We start from the raw sequence: 23,503 nt of genomic DNA, 5'->3' as shown, positions 1-23,503 counted from the left end.
ACAATAGCATCCCTAACTGCATTTTAGAGCTTCTCCTGTTCTGCCTTTACGCTGCTGGCAGCAACCCTCAGGTGGGCCTCCCGCACCCAGCACTATGCTAGTTTGGTTCAGCGGGGTGTAGCAAGTTGGCCACCAGTTAGCTGTTCACCATAATACATTAACTGCTGTCAAGGCAACTGGGGGCTTCTGCTCACAGAAACCAAAGCTCCCCCATTGGCATCCAGCTCCCATCTGCCCCAGGTACAGAACAGAGTGTCACCCTCACACAGGACCAGCACCCAGACAAGGTTTCTCACCTCTTAGATGGGTGAGCAGCATCAAATCCAGGCAAGGAACAGAGGGACAAGAGGGAGCACCAACCCTGGGAGAAGCCATGTGGAAGGGTAGCTCAGTACTGAGGCTCACATCTAGTACTCTCAAGCACTTGAAATCCTGGGACTGCACAGCTTGGCAGTTGGTCCTGAGTTCATAGGCACTATGTGCCTCTTCCCCAGGGAGAAGCCATGTCAGGCTGGGGTTCCACAGGGCAATGTTGCGTCTCCTCCTTCAAAGCACAGCAGCTGGTACTTCTAGCTACACAATACTACAGAGCACCAGACAAGCATGAGAGGCCAGTCTTGTCAACTGCATGATGGCAAGGCGTAAACAAGAATGGAAAGAAAGCACTCCAGGTTTTAGAAGCACACTTTTGACAAGGGGTAGGAAAAAATTCAGCCCCAAATATGGAACAAAAGTTCAAAAAAGCATTAAATCACATACCAGGTGGCTGCAGGAGTTTGCAAGAATCCAGTCAATCTGCCAAATCATCCGTTTTGCAATGAGCTTGGTTTTACAGACTCCTCTTCCAGTTTTCCATGCTCCGGGTTTGGGCCATCATCTGCTTCTGTGTTCATGCACGGGTTCTCTAATCACACAATTCCCCTCCCAGCGACCCCACACAAGGTTGCTTTGGAGAGCCACAAGCCACATTTCCATCCTCCCTTGGTCTGAATCATGTTCTTTTTGCAGTGAAACAAGGTTTACGTATGTGTACTGAGTCTTAGATAATACTTCATCTGATGACTTGTGTTGTGACAAAGACTTAGAGGCTCTGGCATCTGTCTTTGCAACCAACCACTTTATAAATCGTAAGTACTGAGTACAGAGCAGACCAGACTAAAGTGGAGTCATTAGTGCTGACTGCCATGTAACCAGAGGAGGGCCATTTAGAGGAGAGGAGAGAGAGGGAGGGACAAAAAGAGAGTGAGGGGAGAGGGAGAGAGAGAGACAAAGGGGTCCAGTTTACCAGAGCAGTACGATAAGGACATTCTCTTTGCTGTCACCCTATAAGAATAGTAATTTTGAAATAGCCAAGCTTTGTCCCGTTTCTATTTTTTTGGTCATTTTTTTCTTCTTGTACCTATAAAGTCAACCTCCTGTGCTCAGCCCCCTGGAAACCAATTCTGTCTATGGAACAAGATGCTATCAGATTCTACATCATAAATAAAGCCATTTAGATGGTAGCGGATTGACTAATGGTCAACTTGGAACCCCAGTTGAGCTGAGTCTATGTGGTGCTAAATGTAGACGGCCCATATGAAGATTGTTGCCAACAGCACAAAAAGAGAACAGGAAGGGAAGATGGTGCGCTGTTGATTCTCCTGGAGGAGCTTGTCACTCCGGCTTTCCTGACGCGAACTCAGCTGTTATCATCAGAAGGCTGGATCCTTGCTGTTGCTGAGGATGAGACGGGCTCTCTTCGGGTGAGCTCCGGTGGTTCCCTTGAGCGTCTCTTCCTGGCTCCAGTGCAGATCCCTCAGCCTGCTGGCGCAGACCCTTCATTCTGCTAGCAGACTTTCTAGCTTCCACCACTGACCTTTGGACCTTCCCAGTACAGATCTTTGATATAGACTTGCACGGCACATTGCCACGGGATCCAGGTCCCAGCTGGATACTTAGGGTCCCTAGCATGTCAGATCTTTTGCACTCTTCTGCATTTGACTTTTTGGGTGAATATTATCAAATAGTTGTATAAATCATGTGTCCTATTTTAAGTCTATTCCCTTGAAAACCCTACAGTACAGACTTTGTTGTAACTTGGTCTTTGGCCAGTTCTGTCAGCTGCTCATGTGAGTTCTTGGATGCATATAAAGCGGAATTCACATGTGGGCCAGTTCCATGGTTAAAATATAAGTTCATTATATGGAGAAAACACAGCTGGCTGCTCCACAGACCGCAGCCCCAGAGGGGTAGTAACACTGGTGACCCCATAGACAGCTGCATAGACTGCCAGCAGGGATGGCTCATCGATGGGCGGTGCAGCCCAGCACAAGGGCAGAATTTGCTCTGTGGACTGGGGTCCGCCCAGTTCCTGGGTGCCTTGCTGTCTCTTATCTTAAGAGTGAACTGGCCTCCTCCTTTGATTAACCCTCTCCTTTCCCTCACAAAGGAGTATGGCGGGCACTTTGAGGCCTGGTGCTCCCTGCCTCAGTTATACCCCATCTCCAGAGTTATGCCCTCTGGGCTCCCGTCCAGCTCCGTAGCTCCCCTGTAACCCCTGGGCAAGTGACCTGACCTACTTCCCCATCCTGCTGGCTTCCTGACTCAGTCCCACATGTGTGTTTTACCAGTCCCTTGCAGCCTGTGTCCAAGAACAGGCCAGGGATGGGCAAGGTCCCTGGGGCCAGTGTGCAGATCGTGGCCAGCTCTCTGAGCTCCACGAGGCAAAAAAACACTTTTCAAGGAAGTCCTCCTCCCTCCTCCACCTCTGCCTGCTCAACAAGCCGCTCTCAGCCTGCCCTCCCCACTGCCTCACTGGATTTTGTGCTGCCAGCACCCCTGCCGCACACTGATCTGTACTAGAAGGGCAGGCCATTAGATCACTGAGTTTTCACAACATCCTCCAAATAAGCTCCGTTGTCCTACGGTGACAGATGAAGAAAAAGAACCTCCAAAGTTTTCAGAAACTTGCCCAAGGACATACAATAAGATTAGAATACAGGATCTTGTCACAAGGAAGGCTCTTCAAAACACATTAGGCCGCTCTCCCTACAGTGCTATGCTACAAAGCTGCAGCAATACAAACAGCACGATACTGGCATCAAAATAGACGTGTTGATGGAACAGAACGGGGGTGCGGAAGCAAGCTCCCGCGTACTTTCAGCCACCTGATTTTTGACAAAGGAGTCAAAAACATACATTAAAGGAAAGACAGGCTCTTTAGCAAATGGTGCAAGAAAAACTGGCTGTCCACACACAGAAGAATGAACCCAGACCCATGGCTCTCATTTTGTACTAAAATCAAAGCAAAGTGGATGCAAAGCCAAGATGAAAAGACAGAAACACTTCATCTGCTAGAAAGTAATCGGTAAAACTTTTGATGACACAGACTTCGGGAAGGACTTTCTCAATTGAACCTCCACTGCACAAAATAATATCAAGAATGAACAAATAATTTTATATCAAATTAAAATATTTCTGCACAGAGAAGAAAACAACCAACAGAATAAAGGAACGTCCGTCCTATAGAATGGGGGAAACTGCAAGCTACGCCTCAGACAGAAGACTTATTGAGACCACACAAAGCACTAAACGCATGAGACCCTCCCATAGATGAACCAATCCAAATGGGACAACTGAAACGAATAGGTACTTCTCAGAAAAATAATGTACAAGTGGCCAGCAAACACTCACACACACACACACACGTTCAACACCTTTGTCATCAAAAAAAATGCAAACCAAAATAACACTGAGACTCCACCTTTCTCCGGTAAGAAAGGTTGTCATCAAGGACTCAAAAACCAACGAATGCTGCCAAGGTTGTAGGAGAAAAGAGAGGGTTCTGCATCGTTGGCAAGAATGTAAACTGGTGCAACCACTATGGAAATCAGCATGGAAATGCCCCAAAAAACTAAAAATAGAATTTTCTTTTTTTACTTCTTGTAGGTACCTGCTTGAAAAAGTTAAGGCAAGGGCCAGCCCAATAGCTCAGCAGATTAAAGTGCCTGCAAGCAGGCACAGAGGTTGGGGGTTTAATCCCTGGGCCTGCCGTGCTGGCCCTGCCCCCAGGGCATGCTGAGCCAGCAGCTGAGACTGGGCATGGTGGTGCACGCCTGTAATCCCAGCTCTTGGGGGGCTATAAACAGGCAGATCACTACAAATCCAATCTAGTAAGGAGATCCCGAGCACCCTGAAGACTTCCCTAAAATAAAAAGAAAAAGTTAAGACAGCATCAGTGCTGCTATGTTTATAGCAGCACAGTTCACAGTAGCTGGTTATGACAGCTGCCTGCATGCCCACCAACAGAGGAACGGATAAAGAAAGGTGGCATGCGTGCACCACAGAGCGCTGTGCGCTCATAAAGCTATACATAAGAAAATGGATGTATCTTGAGAGCATCATGCAGGGTGAAATAAATCAGACACAGCATATTAAATATCACATGGTTTTTCTTATAAGAAAAACCAAACTATAAAAACTAGAGAAAAGCAAGAGAAAGGAGAGATGATAAGAAACAGGGAAGCAGACCTTGTAGCTATGGGAAGAGGATCTGGAGAAGGAGAGAGACGACGAGGAGGAGAAACGATCAAGATGCAGCATGTGTATGCACCAGTTCCCCAAGATGAATGCAATGCTCATGTGTCACAAATATATTCCACTAGTATAAAAATATAGCAGTTGCTTACATTGTCCGACTCTTGTGCTGGGCTATTTGCTGCATAAGGACAAAGATCAACATTTTTATTCTATAACAGCCTCCCAGCAAGGTAAACCATAAGCAAGCAGAGTGGGAACCTACCTATGATATGATTTAAGTCAAATGGGTTTAAAATGTCTCCATCATTCACAAAGGATCAACAGCAAGCAATGGGAAATAAATTAGGGGATGACCCAGCATAGAATATATAATAGATAGCTCAGGAAAAGGAGTTCCATGTGGGAAGAAGGAGTATTAACTCCCTAAGTTACACGAGAGCCCCAAGAAAGGACCAAAGGGAGAAAAATGAATGTACTGGTGAATGCCTGTCTTGTGCCAAAATGGATGCCGAGACAACATTCCCAAATAAGGAAGCCAACTTGGAACTAATCACCATGATGCAACATCAGGTCAGCATGATCTAGAAAGAAAATCGGAAGACAGGCTGTCTCGGCCACTCTCCCATCACGGAGACACAACACCCAACGCCCACGACCCCACAGAGCCCAGGTTATGTGGCCCACAGTTTCTAGTGGGTTCAGTCCAAAGTCAGTGGGCTCCATGGCAGAAATGCACGGTGGGAGCGGGTGGAAGAGGCCAGCTGTACAACCTCAGCGGCCAGAAAGCAGACAAGGGAGGAGCAGGGACAGGAACACAGCTTTCTAGGTCATGTCCCCAGGGGCCGCTCCAAGCAGGCTCCACCTCCTGGCAGCTCAATCTGCCCAGCGCTCATCTATGGATGAATTCACTGATAAGGACAGCACCCCGTGATCCAATCACCACCCACACAGGAGATTTGGGGGACACTTCAGATCTAAACCATAACACATATGTGATGTGGAGAGATAGTAATCATAAAATGCATTACTTCACAGATAACCCCAGCTCTCTGGATAGAGATCTAACAATTGCTTCAGTCATAACTAAATTCAAAGTTTTAGTAATAGGTGAATGTACCAGATTTACATATTCAGGTACCTGGCAAATAATTTGGCAGAAACTCTTGAGCAAGACTGAACCCTGAGGAAAAGTGGTTTTAAAAAAAACATGGACAAGAGCTCCAGTATCACGAGCTAGAAACTGAGAAATCCCAAGACCTTGCACTGCTGTTTCAACGCTGATAAGCACTTTGTTCAGTGGCCTTCTGTCCAAACACTTCTGGCTTTCACTTAATGCTTCCTTCTCAAGCAGGAAAGGTTAGCTTCAGTTAGCCTCAGATTCTGTAGTTTTTAAAAAGACCTCTTTGTTTCATTCCTACAAAGAAAACAACCTTAAGGAGGCAAGAGAGGAAGGATGGAAGGAAGCTTTGACCTTTTTGTATTAAATGAGTTATTTTACCAATAGCTACAGTGGTTATGTTCCCACCATCCTGAATAGAAACCTTTATACCTGATGGCGTAAGAGGAGCCACTAGCTAGTCCAAGGTTTATTGTAAGTGAACAGAAAAAGAAAACAATAGGTAACAAGAGGCATGAAAAAGAAAAAAGAGAGAGGAGAGAGCATAAGAAATCCTCCCTTTACAAGCTTCTTAGTGGAATTACCACAATATATGTTTCCTCTACATTTTGGCTTGGCTGCTAATGAGCTGCAGTTCCACTAGGTACCTGCTTCATTCAAGTAGCATAGGGAGGTGCCTCGGTTACTCTTCTCTCATTGCTGGGACAAATACCCGACACCCAAAATGAAGGAAGGAAAGGTTTATTTAGCTCACAGTCAGACGTCCACACTCAGCTGGCTTCAAGGCAGAGTGGCACATGGCAGAGGGCAGCCTTTCATGGCAGCGGTAAAGAGAAAGAGCAAAAGGGAGGAGTAGCAGCAACAGTGACAGCAGAGAGCAAGTTGTCTCCTTATGCTGCGCGCAGGCTCTCCGCCCCAGGCCAGGTGCAGCACTCACACCCATATTCCCAGCAGCACTCACACCCATAATCCCAGCAGCACTCACACCCATATTCCCAGCAGCACTCACACCCATAATCCCAGTGGATCATGAGTTACTCACAAACACTAGAAGTCACCCCTTGACTGCATCAGGCTTTGGGGGGACACCTAGACACAGACCATAACAGGAGGCACTAGAAGCACTCTGGTTCAGTTCCCTAACAGGTGCACGCTAACCTCTGTGGACCTCACTCGACCCAGCGACCCCCCCCCCCGCCCCCACGGCTACCTGGACAGCACCAGTGCTAACAAGATGGCCTTCGTCTGTGTTTCTGAGGTGAAGGTGGGGTTCTGATGCCTAACTGTGCTTTAGGACTTCCCAGACACTTTGGTGTTATATGGAGCAATCAGGCAAAAGGCAATAAAGGTCCTGAAAAATCTGGATGGCGATGACCATTTTAGAACAAAATGGCAGCTCTAGTGTTTCTGTAATTAATGTTTTACAAGAAGAGGACTCAGTTGATAAAAACAAATTGGCAAAAATGAACATTTAATACATCTAAAGTATACAAATATATAAGCATTATGTAAAATGTAAAAAATATAGTATGAACAGTAGGCATTTATGAAGTTATCAACAAATAGAATTTAAGAATAGAAAAAACATGAGAGAATCTTTAAAATTTTCTAGTCAATGTAGAATTAAAAATGAAGTCACAGTAGTCAAATTTTCCTAAAGGGCATAAACACTGTGGCCATGGAGTCGGGAGCAGGTAGAGGCGCAAATGTTTTTACTGCTTAAAAAATGTGCTCCTCGGAGAAATGGTGATGTACTCCAGAGCTAGCTCCAATCTCCTCCTCTGGCTCCTTTCTTCTCATAACCCCAGTGCCCACTGAATGACTTAGGGTGGACACTGAACTTCACAGCGGAGCACAGGAGATGGAACCCATTTGTCTAGCTTCTGCTGCATGCAGTGTGCTTACAGCACAGGAAGTCACAGGCGTGTCCCACCTGCGGCCCCTGCTCTGGCTTCTCCTCTGCAGTAGAGAGGCGGATGTCCAGCTACCCGTCATCCCATAACTGTCCCATTAGTGTGCGAGTCCTGAGGTGACCCCACCACGTCATGCTCTGTGCCCTCCTGGAGCCACAGCCTGGCACATGCTCAGCCAGCAGCAGGTGGCGATGCTAGCGGCCAGACATGTCCTCTGTCTGACTCCACTTCAGCAGCTGGAAAGGAGCTTCTCCTGCTGGCTTCAAAGAAATAAGCCACCGTGCTGTGAGCTGCCACCTAGCAGAGCAGCAGTCTCTCAGTGGGGCCCCTCCAACATCCTCATTTGCCAGAGCAGGGATGGCAAACCTGTTTGCCCGCATGCAACCCAGCAGCTGAACACCAAACCTTCCGGGTTAGTGGCAATGTTGGCACTTCTCAATAAACAAGTGGATTCTGGGTTGCAGTCTGGGCTCTCGGTCTCTAAAAGGTTCCCCATCATTGAGCTAGAAGAAAAACCTCAGGCTTGGGAAGGGACATGACTGCCCCAGCTGCACCAGACCCAGGACCCAGGGGCACTGCTGGTAACACAGAGAGGCTAAGCCACTGCATTTGTGACCATTTGTTGTGCAGCAAGAGGCAGCGAATGCCACATGATGAGTCTCCTTGTGCTTCAGTGACAATTACCCTTGAACGTGGTTGTGGTTTTGTCCCGCTTCCAGAGGACTGCAGAAATATAGCAGAAATCTTTACTAATGTATATACCATTACACAATTCAAATCTTTAGTGCAGAATATAATTCTCTCTGTGTGTGTCTCAAAACACAAATGGAGTAGATTGAACATTTTTTCAAAATATTGAAGTATTTTGCTCTGGGTACTTAAAAATTGAAAATTATACCTCTAAACTAGGTGTTTTGCTTTTGTTTTTGTTTGTCTTTTTGAGACAGGGTCTTGCTGTGTAGTTCAGACTGGCCTTTAGCTCACTTTGTAGTCTAGGATAGTATTAAACACAAAGATCCTCCTTCCTCAGCCTCCCAAATGCTGGATTACAGGTGTGCACCACCATGCCCAGCTCCAAACTAGTTTTTCAATACTATTTTTTTTTTCTGTTTTTAGTTTTGGAGAAGTTTACTTCATTTTTTAAAATAATGTTTATTTTCAAACAGTTAGAAAGTTCTGGAATTCTTGCGAAGTTCCTGTACCCTGTGCCATGGCTCCTGACTAGTAACCTGAATAGGGTACCCTCGCCACAGTGAGTGAATCAACTTTAATACACCAGTATTAATTCACTTCTATATTTCATGTCACATCCAATGTTTGACTCAGGAGCCCATACAGGACATCACATGACATTCAGTCACAGTATCTGCTTCCGTGCCCCTGGCTGGAACAGTTTCTGAGCTGTGGCTTGTTATTAATGACCGCGGCAGCCTTACCAAGTCCTGGTCAGATATTCTGTAGCGCACCACAAAGGGGAAGTGTCTTTCTCCGCACAGATCAAATGCACCCGCTACCAGTGACTCTCGGCTGCTGCCCGTAACCTTGAGACCTGCCTCGAGGCAGCATGCGTCAGGTTTCTCTGCTGTTTCTCCCCCTCTGTCTCTTTTGTACCCTTTGGAAGAAATTTACTGTGTGTAGCTTCCCCTGGGCATCAGCTCTACCTCCTGAGAGCCGGAGTATTTCATCCTTAATTGGAATTCTGCATGGGAGATCTGCCCACTTTCCTCACATATTAATTTATTTCATCATTTATTTATTTATACAAGCAGAGTCTTATTGCATGCTTTCAGGTTTATCTCAACATTATTTATTTGCCTCGTGCTCAGGTTGCCCCAGCCACTGGGCTCTTCCCGCCGGCATCTGTCCCCCTAGCCACACACCTGCCTGGTAAATTGCTCCTCTTCGCTTGCTGGCACTAGGAGGTCCTCCAGGCTCATCTCACATACTTCCAAACTCAGAGCTAAGTCAGCCATTTCTCCAAGAAGCACTGCTTCCTTTTACTGAAGAATATTAGCTACCATGATCTGAGCAGCAATGACCTTAGTGTCACAAAGGTGCCACTGCTTCTGGCCCAAGTAGCTTTTCCATCTCTGTGGGGAGCCCCGGAATATCACTACATTCTTAAGTTATTTTAGCCAGTATGATTGTGTGTGCCTGGCCTTTTTCTTTAAGTGCTCTGCAGTATGAATGCCTTTAATCCTTATAATAATTGCATAGCCCAGCAAAATAGGCAGAATGCCACTTGTTAGCCCTCTTTCATGGATGAAACATAACCCTGTTTTATAGGATATGTGTCCATAGTGGCAAAGCCATGACCAAACCCAGGTATCTAGACCCAGATTTGGAGCAGTAACCTAGCCCCTGCTGTCCTACCACACCGAACACCTCAGAGAGCTGCCACCCAATGCCGATGAATGAATTAGCACACCCACTCCTTGTCTAGGAAGTATCTGTTAGGGCCATGAGGCTCCTGGCTGCGCTAGTTTAACTGCTCCTTAAGGCCATGCATGAGATTCCTCCCAGACTCTGGCCCATGTATTGTGAAAGAGGAGCCCACTGTAATATGGGGTCCCAAGAGGACTCCATGGCCACCAGGGATGGAGAGGTCACAGAGAAACCACTGCACTCATGGCTGCAAATACACCTCTCTATGCCATAGCTCACATTCAAGGGTGATAGACTGTACTTCGCTTCCTTTCTATCCATTTATTAATTCCATGAATTTTTAAAGGGGTTCATATCTTTTCTATATATGAATGTCTAATTCATTATACTATTCTCCACTGATAAATATTTGAAGAAAACCATCTTATAAAAACCACTGAACAAAACTAAGACTTCCATTTATAGCTAACTAAGAAGAAAATGCTAAAGATATTAGTATATAATGACTGTCACTAGCAAGTGGGCCCAAGACACCCAAGTGGAGATGATTTGTAAGAAAACATGCAAATTCTGACTGCAAATCTTCTAAAAGCGTCCTTGCCTTCAGGTTGTCTGTCACCACCTGGCCTAGCAGCACAGCACCAGAAGACTGCCCAGGATGGGCTTTGTTTGACAATAATCCCTTTTCAAAAAGAGAGAGCAGGTTGGGACAGGGATGGGATCCACAAAACGGGCTCCCCCAGAAGCAGCAGCAGAGGCTAAGATGTCGAAGAGTTTGGAATGGACTATTTGTTAATATTTATAAACTCATTGGAAGAGCATTCCAAGACTGAAATGAAAGATACTCAAGAGCAAGTTCCAAGCAGGCACTAAGCCAGTTGCTTCCAGATGTGCAAAAAGGGAGGGGCAGACATAGTCCCTTCAGGGCAGCGATGAGAAGCCGCCATGAAATCCAGTGAGTGCATGGATACGAAGGTGTGTCGGATGGAGCACTAGGGAAGGAGGTGTTGGGAGAAAGGCAGACGGGCTTCAGCAGTGGGTGATCTAACTTCGCAAGGCGGATCGAGGAGGACGAGGGTGTAGTCTACCAAGTCCCATCATGAGCCTGGCACTCAAAACCTCTCTTGGAGCAGAGCACACTTTAGCACCTCTGGGGCCACCAGTCTAGACATCTACTGGGTCTCTCTAGTCAGTTTCAAAACTATGGAGAGAGCCAAAGCCCTCTGAGAAGATCTGTTTAAAATACAACTCCTTATCAGATACAAAAGTTACATTTCTTGTTATATAGGTCTTGCTTTATCTTGGTCTTAACCATCCAGCAGAAAAGTATAGAAAGAGGTATATAAAGTAAAGCCATATGAATATGCTGAGCTGTAAAAGGCTGTAGTCAACAACTTCTGCAGATAACCCACTACTATTGTGGACTGCTAGACTGTGTTGGATTGTTTGGCTGAATTCAAGCACCTATAATATTTAGATGCCAGTGGAATACCCATCTCTGACAGGACTAAATAAAAAAAGGGGATACAAAGGAAGGACCATTTTGTATCTGTATATGCAGAATAGTTAGGATAGATACACAGCTACTTTCACTTAATTCAGTGAGAAGAAAGATTTGTAGTAATAGTGTTTGGACAGGATATCCTGTCTGCTTCTTGTACTATGGATGACCACTAAGAAGATAACAATGTACAATATATTAATTGTTGAAAATGTCCTATTAATCAGCTTTGAAACTGTCTCATTGATATTTGTTTCTCAATAACATAAAAAAATAAAATACAACTCCAATGCACACAAATGCATTGCTAAATCAATGTCACTTTTATTAGGAACAAAACTCAAGAACTATGCAATTGCTGAGATTTCTAAATATTCTTCCTTTTTCATTCAATTGATTGCAGTAATTCAACAAAAATAATGTATATCAAGCCTACATATTAGGAGAAAAAGTACTGAATTCTGTATCTTGGATAATGTGTTGCTCATGACAACATGTATCCCAGTCAGGGACACCAAAGCCTCACATGCTGAGCAGTTAGCCGAAAACGGAGTATATTTAAAACAGAAATAAGAGCTTTAACAGATAGCTAGTAAATGTGTCCCTTTGAGCACAGAATAGCAGCAACATGGTTCCATGGTAAGGACCACAGGAAAGTTCTGCACCTCTGGGGTTTTAGGAATGATAGCTATGGTTTTATTTTTAGTTCCAGCAATCTAAGAATTCTGAGATGGATTCTGAACCTTTCTCTTACTCAGCATAATCTCACAGTTCATAGATACAATAGAAGAGGCTTGGCTTCATAAAAGGTAATCTTTCCAAGAACAATTTTTAAGTGAAGAAAAAAGCATGGTGAGGTTTTTATATTTTTTCTTTTCATTTCAAAATGATTTTATTGACATCCAAATATATTATAACTTGAAAAATGCCACCATAAGACCTTCACCTTGCTGAGATGTGGAATCAAGTCAGAGTGGTTCCTAGCAGTGTCTGAGACCAAGTGTGGTCTCTGTGCCCTGGGACAAGGCTGCTAAACGCACCCTATCCACCAGGGGTTCCTCTTCTCAGAGGTTGATGAGACAATGACATAAGTGGGGTAGGAAGAATGTGGACCTGTGGGAAAACAGGTTCAATCAAGAGAGCATATCCCAGCCATATTTGCAGAATAGCTGTTTTCACTGAAACACTAGAGAGAAATTTTTTGAATTCCTGTACATTTTTGTCTCTCCAAAATTCATGCTGAAATTTACCCTGCCATGTAATCACGTTAAGAGTTAACGGAATCCTGAGGCCCTGGCGCAGCTTCTAGCACTCTTGTCCTCGGTGCCTTCCTCCAGTGGGCGGGCAGCACTAAGGCAGACAGCTGCCCTGGGAGACACCAGAACTGCCAGCACCACCACCAGAGGCTCGGCCCCCTCTGCAACTGGAAAACAGAAACTTCTATTCCATACCAATGAGCGAGCGGGAGGTGTCCTGGTGTTCTGTGACAGCAACATGAACAGGCTGAGACAACTGCACACGCATCTTCTGGCGTAAATCATGACTTCAGGGCAGCAAGGGGCGAGGAAGAGGGAACACAGGCGTGGATGTCAGAGGCTGGAGCTCTGACCCCCATGACATTGGCTAACAGGGCGATGAGCTTGGGGCCGTCACGTACTGTCATAGACAGGCATGTGACTCATCTCCAAATCCCTTCTGATAGGTTCTGGGCCTAGTACGAATTCCTGAAATCATCATGGTGGTCATCTAATATGGCTGAAACTCTTAAAACAAAAGCCCATCTTCCAAAAACCAGCCCCCCTTCTCCAACTTAGGCTAGGGTGCACTTTCCTTCCACCCGTCCTCCCACCTCAGGGAAGCCCCCGATCAGCTCCTCAGGTCTACCTAAACTCCCCCTCAAGCGCCACCCTGGCAAAAGGCCATAAAAGTCTCAGCTGCCCTTTGTTCCAATGAGAGAATTTCTTATCTTCCCACATTCTCTCCAGGTCCTCAAGGATAATAAAGCCCCTTTCCCTTTTTCTTTCTGCCTATTTCTCTGCTGTACCAGGCACCTGAAAAAAATCTATCACCTTCAATGTAACATTCACTGCAGCTTGGTCTAACTTGTGCTTTCAAAACTCTACCTGGAAGCTTATGGTTTATGAAAGCAGGGAAATACAACTGACTAAGTTTACTCTTTCAAGTAATCTGACTTACTTGAAATCGCCTCTGCAATAGCGATAATGCAAAAAGTCCTTTACATATCTCGGTTTGCATATACAAATGTCAGAGTTTAGGCACTCTTGAAGAGATGAAAGTCTGAGGGCATTCAAAAAAACCAAACCAAGACAAAACAAAACAGCCTTGGCTACTCCATGAAGACACTGAACTGTTACCAGCACCATGAAGGCACAATTTCTAACCATCCCATCCGTCAGGCTAATGGTGGATGAAACCAGTTGTGGCCTGTCTTTATGGTATCCAATGTCTCAACCAATATATGGCATTTTTATTGAGCAATATTATTTTAACAAGCACTTATAAATAGAGTCAGTAGCTCTTTATATTTAGCTTTAACTTGATCTAATAAGTTGGCAATTTGTACTTTAGAATCCAACTCTTTCTTCAGGAAACGGAAAAGGCTTAACATTTATTCATCTGGAAAAAAAAATGCACCATGCTCCAAAATACAATTAAACTGGAAACAGATGACATTCATCCTCTCAGGGGCATTTAGCACAAGCTAAATAGACTCACAACACAGCTGACCAGTGCAAACACAGCCACCATTTAACCTGAGCTGCGTCAAGGGCAGCTGTTCCTCCACTGCCAGGCAAGGCCACACGTGCCCCATGGGGGAGACCACCTCCAAGCCCCAGGCAAGCAGCACCACTCCAGCCACACACCCATCCACAAGAAATGCCCTAAAGCTTTGCATTATCTTGTTTTCTGCTTTTGCACTGAGTCTTTTAAAGAACATTATTCTCACTTTGTGCGCTTTAGTAAACCTGGCATTAAATCCGGATGGAGCCGTGTATCAGGGGTCTAGTTTCCCAGCACCCATTATTGGGGCTGGGCGTGGCTCAGTGGGCCAAGTTCTGGCATCCACACCGGCACCAAAGCACAGCAAAGTGAAGCAAACTGTTGCTGCGGCCACCACTGCTCGAGGTGCAGCCTCGCCTGGCTGAGTCCTCCCGACATTCCTCCAGATGCTGTGTCATACCCATGACACACTGGGTTCTGTGGTTGTAAGGGGTGGGTATTTTTCTTATTTAAATCTCTGAGTTGGTCTTAAATTCAGAAAGCACATCTGACAAGAAGAGGGAGAGGAAAGGGAAGAAGGTGGAAGAGGGGAGGGAGGTGAGAGAAGGAGAAGAAATAGAAACCAAACTAATTCCAGAGAGGACAAGTTGACTTAATGCAGATTAAACAAATGTTTTATTTGGCCAACTAGTCAGTCAAGACCAGTAGAGAGCCTAGGAGGCAGCCTAGAATGATTCTCACCACCATCTGCAGTGCCCTTGGGAGACTGACCAGCTGGCTCACCTGCAGAAAGGGCAGTCACCCAGAGCCAGATGCCAAAGGTGTTTACTCAACCATCTGCATCCACCACAGGCAGGCCTAGGGCCTCTGAGGCTCCCACTCCTGTTGGAGGGAGACGGTACAGTCATTTATGGCAGAGAAGTAAACAGAGCCATCAAAACAGGATCCACTGAAGGAAAAGTGCATATAAACATAAGTAGCTAGCCCAGGAAATAGCCCTTCTGTCTCCTGGGTTTGCTCCTCAGCATTAGGACAATTAGTACTATTGTCCCTTGATGTGCGATGGCTGGGGCTGTCTGACCCCTCTGCAGGAAGTAAGCCCTCCAGGACATGGACGCCTTTAGCTCAGGGAGGTAAAGCAGCAGCTGCAGAACTGAGTGAACTCCCAGCAGTGCTCGTATTTGCTGACTGAATGAATGGCAGCTCCACATCACAGAAGCCACTTAGAAGAGGGACCAATTACAAAGACCTGTGGAAATGGTACTGGGTTATGATGGAAGACAACTACATTTCAACATGAAAGAAACTGAATAAATCGACAAATGCAGGCCAAGAAACAGGTCCTCAGCACCCCTGGCAACAGCGTCTGCACTTCTGTCTGCCCAGCGTCCTGTCCTCAGGGAATGTCCCAAAGCTCCCTGTGGCTCTGGAAGGGAACCAGCCTCAGGCTTCTGCTTTGCAGGACAGAGGGCAGGGCCCAGCCCAGGAGGCCATCTGTCTTCCCTCCTGGGCACTGAAACCCTGGATCCCACAGGAACAAAAGCAAGCCACAGTCTCCTGCAGGCAGCACCTCGGAGTCAGCTCCGGATCCTTGCTTCTGGGACCTCCACTGTGGCTGCCTGCTCATCTTCTCCAAAGCCTGATGGCCCAGCTCTGCCTTCAGCTCTTCACACCATTAGCATCTGCCCCCAGGTTTGATTAAATGAGAAATGTGGTTTGGAAGGACACATAGTAATAAATTGTAACAGCGCCATTGTACAGGTAAGGAGCTAAACTCTAAGAGTAGTCCCATTTCATCTTCAGAACCCTCTCTAGTAGTAACTATTCCTGGTTTTAAAATGGGTGACAGCAAGCTTTAAAACTCAAATAAGCCAAGACCACAGTGTGAGCAGCCCTCCTTTATTTGCTTCCTAAGAGCACCTGGGAGGCTGCACAGAACTGCTGCTGGTGCCAGGCCAGCAGGCATGATTGGTTGGCATCTCCTAGGGAATGGGGCTTGGGTAGCTCCTGTAGTTGCCATGCTCACTTCTCAGGAATATCCTCCCACTTTCTGGACTGTTATGCAAGAAAATTGGGACACTCTCCCCTACAAGTAGTCAGACAGGTGCCTAGGAGAAAGGTACCAGGCAGGTGGTGCCAAAGCTCCTCTGTGCCTAACAGATGCTGGCCTTGCTCTTCCATTTTGAGCATGGCTGCTTCCCAGGCACCAGCTGGTGGGTCCAGCACCTTGAGTCACCCCCTAGTCATGCTCCCTGCTCCACTGCCTGTCACCCACCCTTTTGTCTTCCCCTCCTTACTTTGCCTTCTCATCTGTTTATTCATCTGTTAATTTCTGATCATTCAGAAAAAGTGCCACACACCAGGAGTGCACAGCCAGCAGGACAAGCGAACGCCCTGCTTCTGCAGGACCCAGGACACACAAGCACTTGCACCATTCTGGCACATGTTTGAGGCCCCAGATTCAGTCCCCAGCCCACCCAAAACACAGCGATGATACAGTCATCACTGAATGAGGTGGGAAAGGCAAGCCTGAGAAGGAGCGGCACAGGGAGTGGCCACTGGCAGGGGTCCTTGTCAGCTGGAGGACTCTGAGGACATGGCTCCTGGGCAGGAAGAGTGAGCAGGATCTGGTCCTGCGGGGCCTTTGGGAAGAGCCTACACTGAGGGTGGAGCTTGTGCAAAGGCTGGGGCAGCAAAGGGCCTGGATGTATCCTTCTGAGCAGCAAGCCCAGGGGAAGTCAGCAAGAGCTGCATTGCCTGGGGGGGGGGGGGCAGAGCCCCCAATGCATTCTTCCCGACTCCCAGGAGAGAACATTCTAGAGAAAGCAAACCTCAAGCCAGCAAGAAAAAATGTCTTCACAAATACCTCTGCATCCACTGCCTGCCTGCAAGGCTGTTCATTCACCAACTCTTGCACCAAGGAAACCTTTCCAGGATGCAGGTGTCATGGCCAGCCCTGAGCTGATGGGGGAGTGATAGAAAGGATAACGGACAACTTCTCACACCAAGAGATAACAATCCCGCTTTCACTGTCGGGGTAAGGAGACCGCCTCAGGGATCCCACTACCTCAGGGATTCCACAGCCGTGCAGAACCACGCCTTCATGGTCCACAGGTCGGGCCCTAATGCTTGGTCTGGACCGTGATGTTATGCTTCTGCCTCGTTTTCACAACAGGAGACATTGGTGAGCTGGGGTCTGGAGAGGAAACAGACTACAAGCACAGGCCCCTCTAACCATAAGGGGAGAAGGGGGGCTGTGACTTGTGGAACAAAGAAACTCTCATTTGTAAGGTGGTGAGAGGGAGCCCAGGAGGGCGAGAAAACAAACATGCCAGGGTGAGTGGACGCCAGGCCGAGGCCCAGGTCCTAAGCAAGAGAGCTCATGGGATTAGTACTTTAGTGAGAGGCGCTTGGCTCCCTGCTCCTGAGCATGACTTTAGGCCCAAAGAAAAAAAAGAGCAAAATGAAACCAGTAACAATCCTTCCCAAAACAAGATGAGTCCAAGTCTCTAATATGGCTGCCTGCACTAGGTTCTGTTTGCTTGCTTGCCGGAGCCCCAGGAGAGGTGCTGTGTGACCAAGGTTGAGCACAGCTGGATTAGGGTACCTGGGGCTCAGATGACTCCCAGTCCCTTCCACAAGACCTGCTGCACAGCCAGGTCCCATCCAGATGGTCCTCACTTCCTGTCTGAACAACTGAGTTTCAAATTTAAATGTAGGCATTTCTGTTTTCCTTCTTCATTCATTCATTCACTCACTCATTTAATCTTACTTAACAATTAGTTTACTGAAATAATTTAAAATTTTGGGGGCCAGCAAGATAGCTCAGTGGACTAAGTCCCTGCTTCGGCAAGCACAGGGTCTGAGGTTCAAACCCCAGTACAACATGCTGCACCAGCCCTACCCCCCAGGGTGCCCTGAGCAAGCCACAGAGACCAGGTGTGGTGGTGCATACCTGTAACTCTAATGCTGGACAGGCTGAAAAACAGGAACATCACTATAAGTCTGAGCTTTGCAGTGAGACCCGGTAAAAAAAAAAAAAAAAAAAAAAAAAAAAAAAAAAAAAAAAAAAAAAAAAAAAAAAAAAAAAAAAAAAAAAAAATGAGTAAATAAAAATTAAAAAAATAAAATTTTGCTTTATGATATTGCATAAATCTATAAGATGATTACCAAATCCTGTCTTTCCATAAAGGACCAAACTGTTAAATGAATCTAACCAGAGAAAACCTAAAGGAAGATGCTGTTCTCACACACACTTCTTTCTGAACACAGAGACCCTGATCTAACACATCCTCTCCACTGACCTGGCTTCAGCATGGCAAGAAGCCTGGCTGCTTCTCTCTGGCTCTTTCCAAAAGTGCCCACAGCCATCTGCTTAATAATCCTCCCACAGCTGAATGAACTCAGTTAGCAGTGGTCTCAAGAAACCATCGTCAAGGGCTGGCCAGATAGCCCAGTAGACTGAAGTGCCTGCTTAGGCAGAGCACAGCAACTGGGGTTCTAGCCCCAGCTTGCCAGACCCCGCCCCTGCCCCCGGGGTGAGCTGAGACAGCAATTGAGACTGTGTGTGGTGGCACGCACCTGCAATCCCAGCACTTGGGGGGCTGAAAACAGGAGGATCACTATGAGTCCAATCCATGTAGTGAGACCCTGTATGCCCTGTAAACCCTGTCCCAAATTCATAAAAAAAGAAAGAAACCATTGTCCCCTCATTTGAACATCAGAACATTTGGAGCATTAGATAGGGACTAGTCACGAAAAATGACTGCTACTCACTTGTATTTTATAGGTACAAATTGTTGAAGAGCCCTGAGGTATGCTGCGTGCAGTACTACATTTGCCTTCCATGACCTCTTCTGTGGCAAGCATACCCACTCCTTCCTACAGGGACAAGAGCTACAGCCCGGGCGAGTTACGCTCCTCTGAGGCTACAGAGGCTTTGGTGAGATCTGAGTTTCTTGGAGATCTGAATCCAAACAGTCTGACTTGGAGCCAAGCTCCTAGCAGCTCCATTCTACAGAGCCTCACCCAGCTGTAGCTTCCCAGTCGTACCTATTTCGATCACAATATTCATAAAAGTCCAAACTATAGTGTGAAGATGGTCAAGGGCACAGCACAATCCAGCTCAGGCTTGCTGTTTCTAATTGCTTTTCCATAGCTCTGAACAAAGAACCAATAGTAAAACATTTCAAGATTCTACACACAACTGCAATAAGCACTGCATCCATGAGAGTGGTGAACAGGGACAATGACTGGCGATTTGCACTCAGCTTGAGCACTGTCACTGGACTGACCATGCGGTATGAACCCAGGGCCTGCTAATTACCTGGCGACCACAGCGTCTGGGCTTTGCCCAAGGCCTGGGTCATCCTTGTGTTCACTGCTGAAAGTCAAACAACTAAATCTTGCTGAATTCAAAGGACAGAGCATTGCACAAAATGGCTATCATTATGAACACTTTCTCTGATCCAGGGTGCATACTGTTGGGCCCCATTACGATTTCCAAGGACAAGGAGAAGTACTTTCTCATTATGAGAGAAGCAAGACTTACCTCTGCACCCTGGTGCCAGGAGAAAATTCTTCTACGTCAGTGGCTGAGTGCCAAAGCTTTTGTGGCTGTCAGTGGCATTCAGTGAATTAATGAAGGGACAGTAAATAAGAGTCCCAGTGACCATGTGAATAAAGCTCCATCCAGCGTGCAGGTCCTTCCCACAGCCCCCATGCTCAAGGGACAGTACTTTCCTCCATTCAGTGACCAATTTTCCCAGTGTTAGAGAAGCTCACAGATGTGGATTCCTGGGAAGAAAGCCCATCCTAATTGATGAGGTATATGGAATACAGGCGAGTTTTAACGATGCCTTTGTAACCCCACAGAAACTGGTAGGAGCCAGTGGCCCACATTCCCAACAGGTTGTCTCCCCAGCCCTCTAGCTGCCCTAGAGCACCACTGTTTCAAGACCTTTCTCTTTATTTGCCAATTGGAGTTTCCAAAAGCATTAAGCGCTCAACTTTTCCTCTTTACTCCATTCTGCTTGACAGAAGAACTGCTCAGCTAATCCTTTCTTCTCAGCAAAAAAATAAATAAATAAATAAATAAATAAATAAATAAATAAATAAATAATTTCTGTTCAACCCTATCTGAATAGCATTAACTCAGCAGACTGAATCAATGAGGTTTTGTAATAATTAAATTTAGTGTCTTCATCTACACACAACACCATAGTCTTGTGTTGACAAGCCTGGAAATTGCAGGGGGTAGCCAGGAGTGTTCCCATACTGGTGCTGAAGGGGAGAGTTAGAGCAGCTAAGTAACAGCCTCAAGATCAAGACAACCTAGAGAATAGGAAAAATGTTGCCAGTTATTCCTCAGATAGTGGACTCATATGTAAAATATACAAAGAATTCAAAAAATTTGAGTCTCCCAAGTAAAAGACTCAATGAAAAATGAGCAAGTGAAATGAGTGGATTCTTTTCAGAAGAAGTACACATGACTAATAAATACATGAAGGAATGTTCAACATCTCTGGCCGTTAGAAAATCCCCAATTTAAACAAACAAACAAACAAACAAAACACTGAAATTCCATCTTGCCCCAGAAAGAGCGGTTATTGTCAAGAAATCATAAAATAACAAATGGTGATGAGGCGGTGGGGAAAAAGGAACACTTCTACATTGTTGGTAGGAATGTAAACTAGTAAAACTACTATAAAAATCAGTACAAAAATTTCTCCAAAAGCTAAAACTAGAAATTCCATTTGACCCAGTTATTCCCCTTCTAGATGTCTTCTCAAAAGAGTTAAAGACATCATGTTACAGTGATGTTTATACCAGCATAAGTTCCAACAGCTAAATTGTGGAAGCAGCCCACATGTCCATCAGCAGATGAATGAACAAAGAGACTGTGGTGTTCAAACACCGCACAGTACTACGCTGCCATACAGAAGAATAAACTGAAGCCATCTGTACAAACTGGATGCACTTTCACTCCAAAAAGTTAAATCAGACACATGAGCTTAAATATCACACAGTTCTCATTTTATATGAGAAACCCAAAGTAGAAATACAGAGCAAAGTAGAATATAGATAACAGGAAGCAGGGAGGTTGTTCTTTCTCAAAGGGGAAGGGGATCAGCAAATGGGGGGAAGGGAGGAGCTGGGAAGGGGGTGCAGAACATTAGGATGTGTTGCGTCCATGCACCAGCTTCGCAGAAGGCATGTAGACATGATGTATTGCAAACACGGACTAATAAAAAAATGAAATAATAAAATTATCTGCTGTTAAAAAGATGGGATGGCTGGTAAGGAGCAGGGTGATCCCATGTCGTTTCACTGGAAAGCTTGCCAACACTTTCTCCATTACGCTGAAAACACTAGGCTCCTCAATAGCTCTCACGGTGCACTGCAGGGCTTTTAGTTGAGTGGGGTTACTGTGCATTTACTACTTTTTAATCACTTAACATTCTTTTCAAGGTTGAAATTGTGCTTCTTTGAACATGCATCCATATTTTGAGAACAGCAGATTTTTCTTCATTTGCAATTTTGAAAGCAGGAGCACCCAGAAGAATGTTCTGAATGTGGCATTTGAAGTGAATCTCAAACACTTTCAGAGGGTTAGTTATTAAGGCAAAGAGCTCAGGAGACTCGGTCACCTGTAGTAGCAAAAGGAAAGGTCTGGCTTAGATATTAAGGAGTAATTCTTGACAGTAAGACAAGGTAAGCACTGAAATGGACCAAAGAAATGGGGCAGTGTCCTCCCATGGGGACGGAGCACCGTCACCCTCAGAGGACAGTGCAAGGAAGCACAGGGTGGTCCATTTAGATGACTTTGACATGTCCCTACTGAACGACGACACACAGTTCCAATGCAGATATACTACACAGCAGTGGGTGCTGAGGTTGATGAAGCCCAGCATCTGTGTGATCCCCAGAACTCAGGCTTGTCCTTCCCTGATGGAGGCCATGCACATGGCAGCAGGCTGGCTGGCTGTTTGGGGACACTCAGAGGGCACACGCAGCTCAGTGAGCTCAGCTGCTAAGTCTAATCCAGGATGAGACAGGTGTTTGGTTTGGACAAAAGATATCATAGAGCATCACAACACCGTGAATGAATGGTGCAGAACCCGCTGGCCAGGATAAATGTGAGCAGGGAACACAGCCAGACAATTTGAGACAACCAAGGATATATGTGGGTAGGCCAGAGACCCAAACAAACACTCACATTGACAGAACCTACCACCAAAGCAGGAAAGATATTTTAAGTAGAATGAACAAGGTTTGCCATTTGTAGGAAAATGGATGCACCATGAGACCATGACATTAAGTGAAAGAAATCAGACCCACAGCTTTAAAATTCCATGGTGTCTCTCACATGAGAAAACCTGACATATAAATAAAGAGCAAAATAAAAGGCAGATAACAAAAAGTATGGAGAGAGATCTTCATCAAACAGGAAGGTGGGGAGAGAGTGGGGGCTGGAGGGGGAATGAAGATGTCCTGGCCGGGTGCCAACCTCACATGAGGAATGCAGACACCATGTACTACACATGTGCTCACACGGACAAGAACTTGGGGCAGAGGGAAAAACATGAATGTTTGGTCAAGAAGCAAGAACAGGGGCCGGAGCAGCATAAGTGCCTGCCTGGCAAGCACAAGTCCTGAGATAGGTGATGTGGAGCAACGATGGAAAGCACCCTCCCAGCCCTAACAATGGCCTCTTCCAAAATAGGTCACCATGTCATGCCCGCCCTTTATCATCACCAACGTCTGCTGAGCACCTACCCCATAGTGTACCAGTAGAAAAGCTGGGTCTCACAGAAGAAAACCAAGAGCCATAATCGATACTCGTCTTCTCATTCTTTTCTTCCCCCAAACACCTGAAGGCATAAGGTGGTTGAAGAAATGTACCTGCACCTGGGCGAGTCACCTTTCACAGCAAACAGGGCTTCACTGTGGTAGAATTTCACCTGGAATCAAGGCTACAAACCCGACATCTGAAACCAGGCAAATATCTTACGTAATGTGGTGCGAAAAGGAGGGGGCTCGAGTCTCACTTAACATCGCTCATTTGAAATCTGTGAAGGGCTGCTATGAAGAGCAGGTTCTTACCCACTCTCAGCACCATGCATGGATTCAAGTCCTGGCTCGGCACTTGGCAAGCATACGAGCCAACGAGAACAGATAGATGTTCCCCAAGACCAAGCCTCCCCCATCTGCTGCACAAAGAATTCCACCAATGAGCTGAAAGGCGTTATCTGGAGGCCAACCCCTTGCTGTGTGGTGGAAATTTGTCACCGTGACAAATCTCAAACAATTAATTACCTGCTCTTA

At 46.0% G+C, this 23,503-nt stretch overlaps 1 protein-coding gene across 15 annotated transcripts in view; it reads right to left on the bottom strand.

Annotated features, from left to right (window-relative positions):
- Ncald (neurocalcin delta) overlaps positions 1-23,503 on the bottom strand; it is a 432,618-nt gene that overhangs the window by 199,045 nt on the left and 210,070 nt on the right. The window contains exon 1 of one of the 15 annotated variants that reach the window (XM_023702332.1): positions 23,081-23,126. The exons of 13 other annotated variants lie outside the window; for them this stretch is intronic. The gene's annotated coding sequence lies outside the window, so the exon portion shown is untranslated. One more of the 15 variants, XM_023702331.1, reaches the window with a different exon arrangement.

This window comes from Octodon degus, unplaced genomic scaffold (assembly GCF_000260255.1).
Source record: "Octodon degus isolate 3935 unplaced genomic scaffold, OctDeg1.0 scaffold00148, whole genome shotgun sequence".
Taxonomy (NCBI): domain Eukaryota; kingdom Metazoa; phylum Chordata; class Mammalia; order Rodentia; family Octodontidae; genus Octodon; species Octodon degus.
This window is presented reverse-complemented; position numbering and strand designations above follow the sequence as displayed.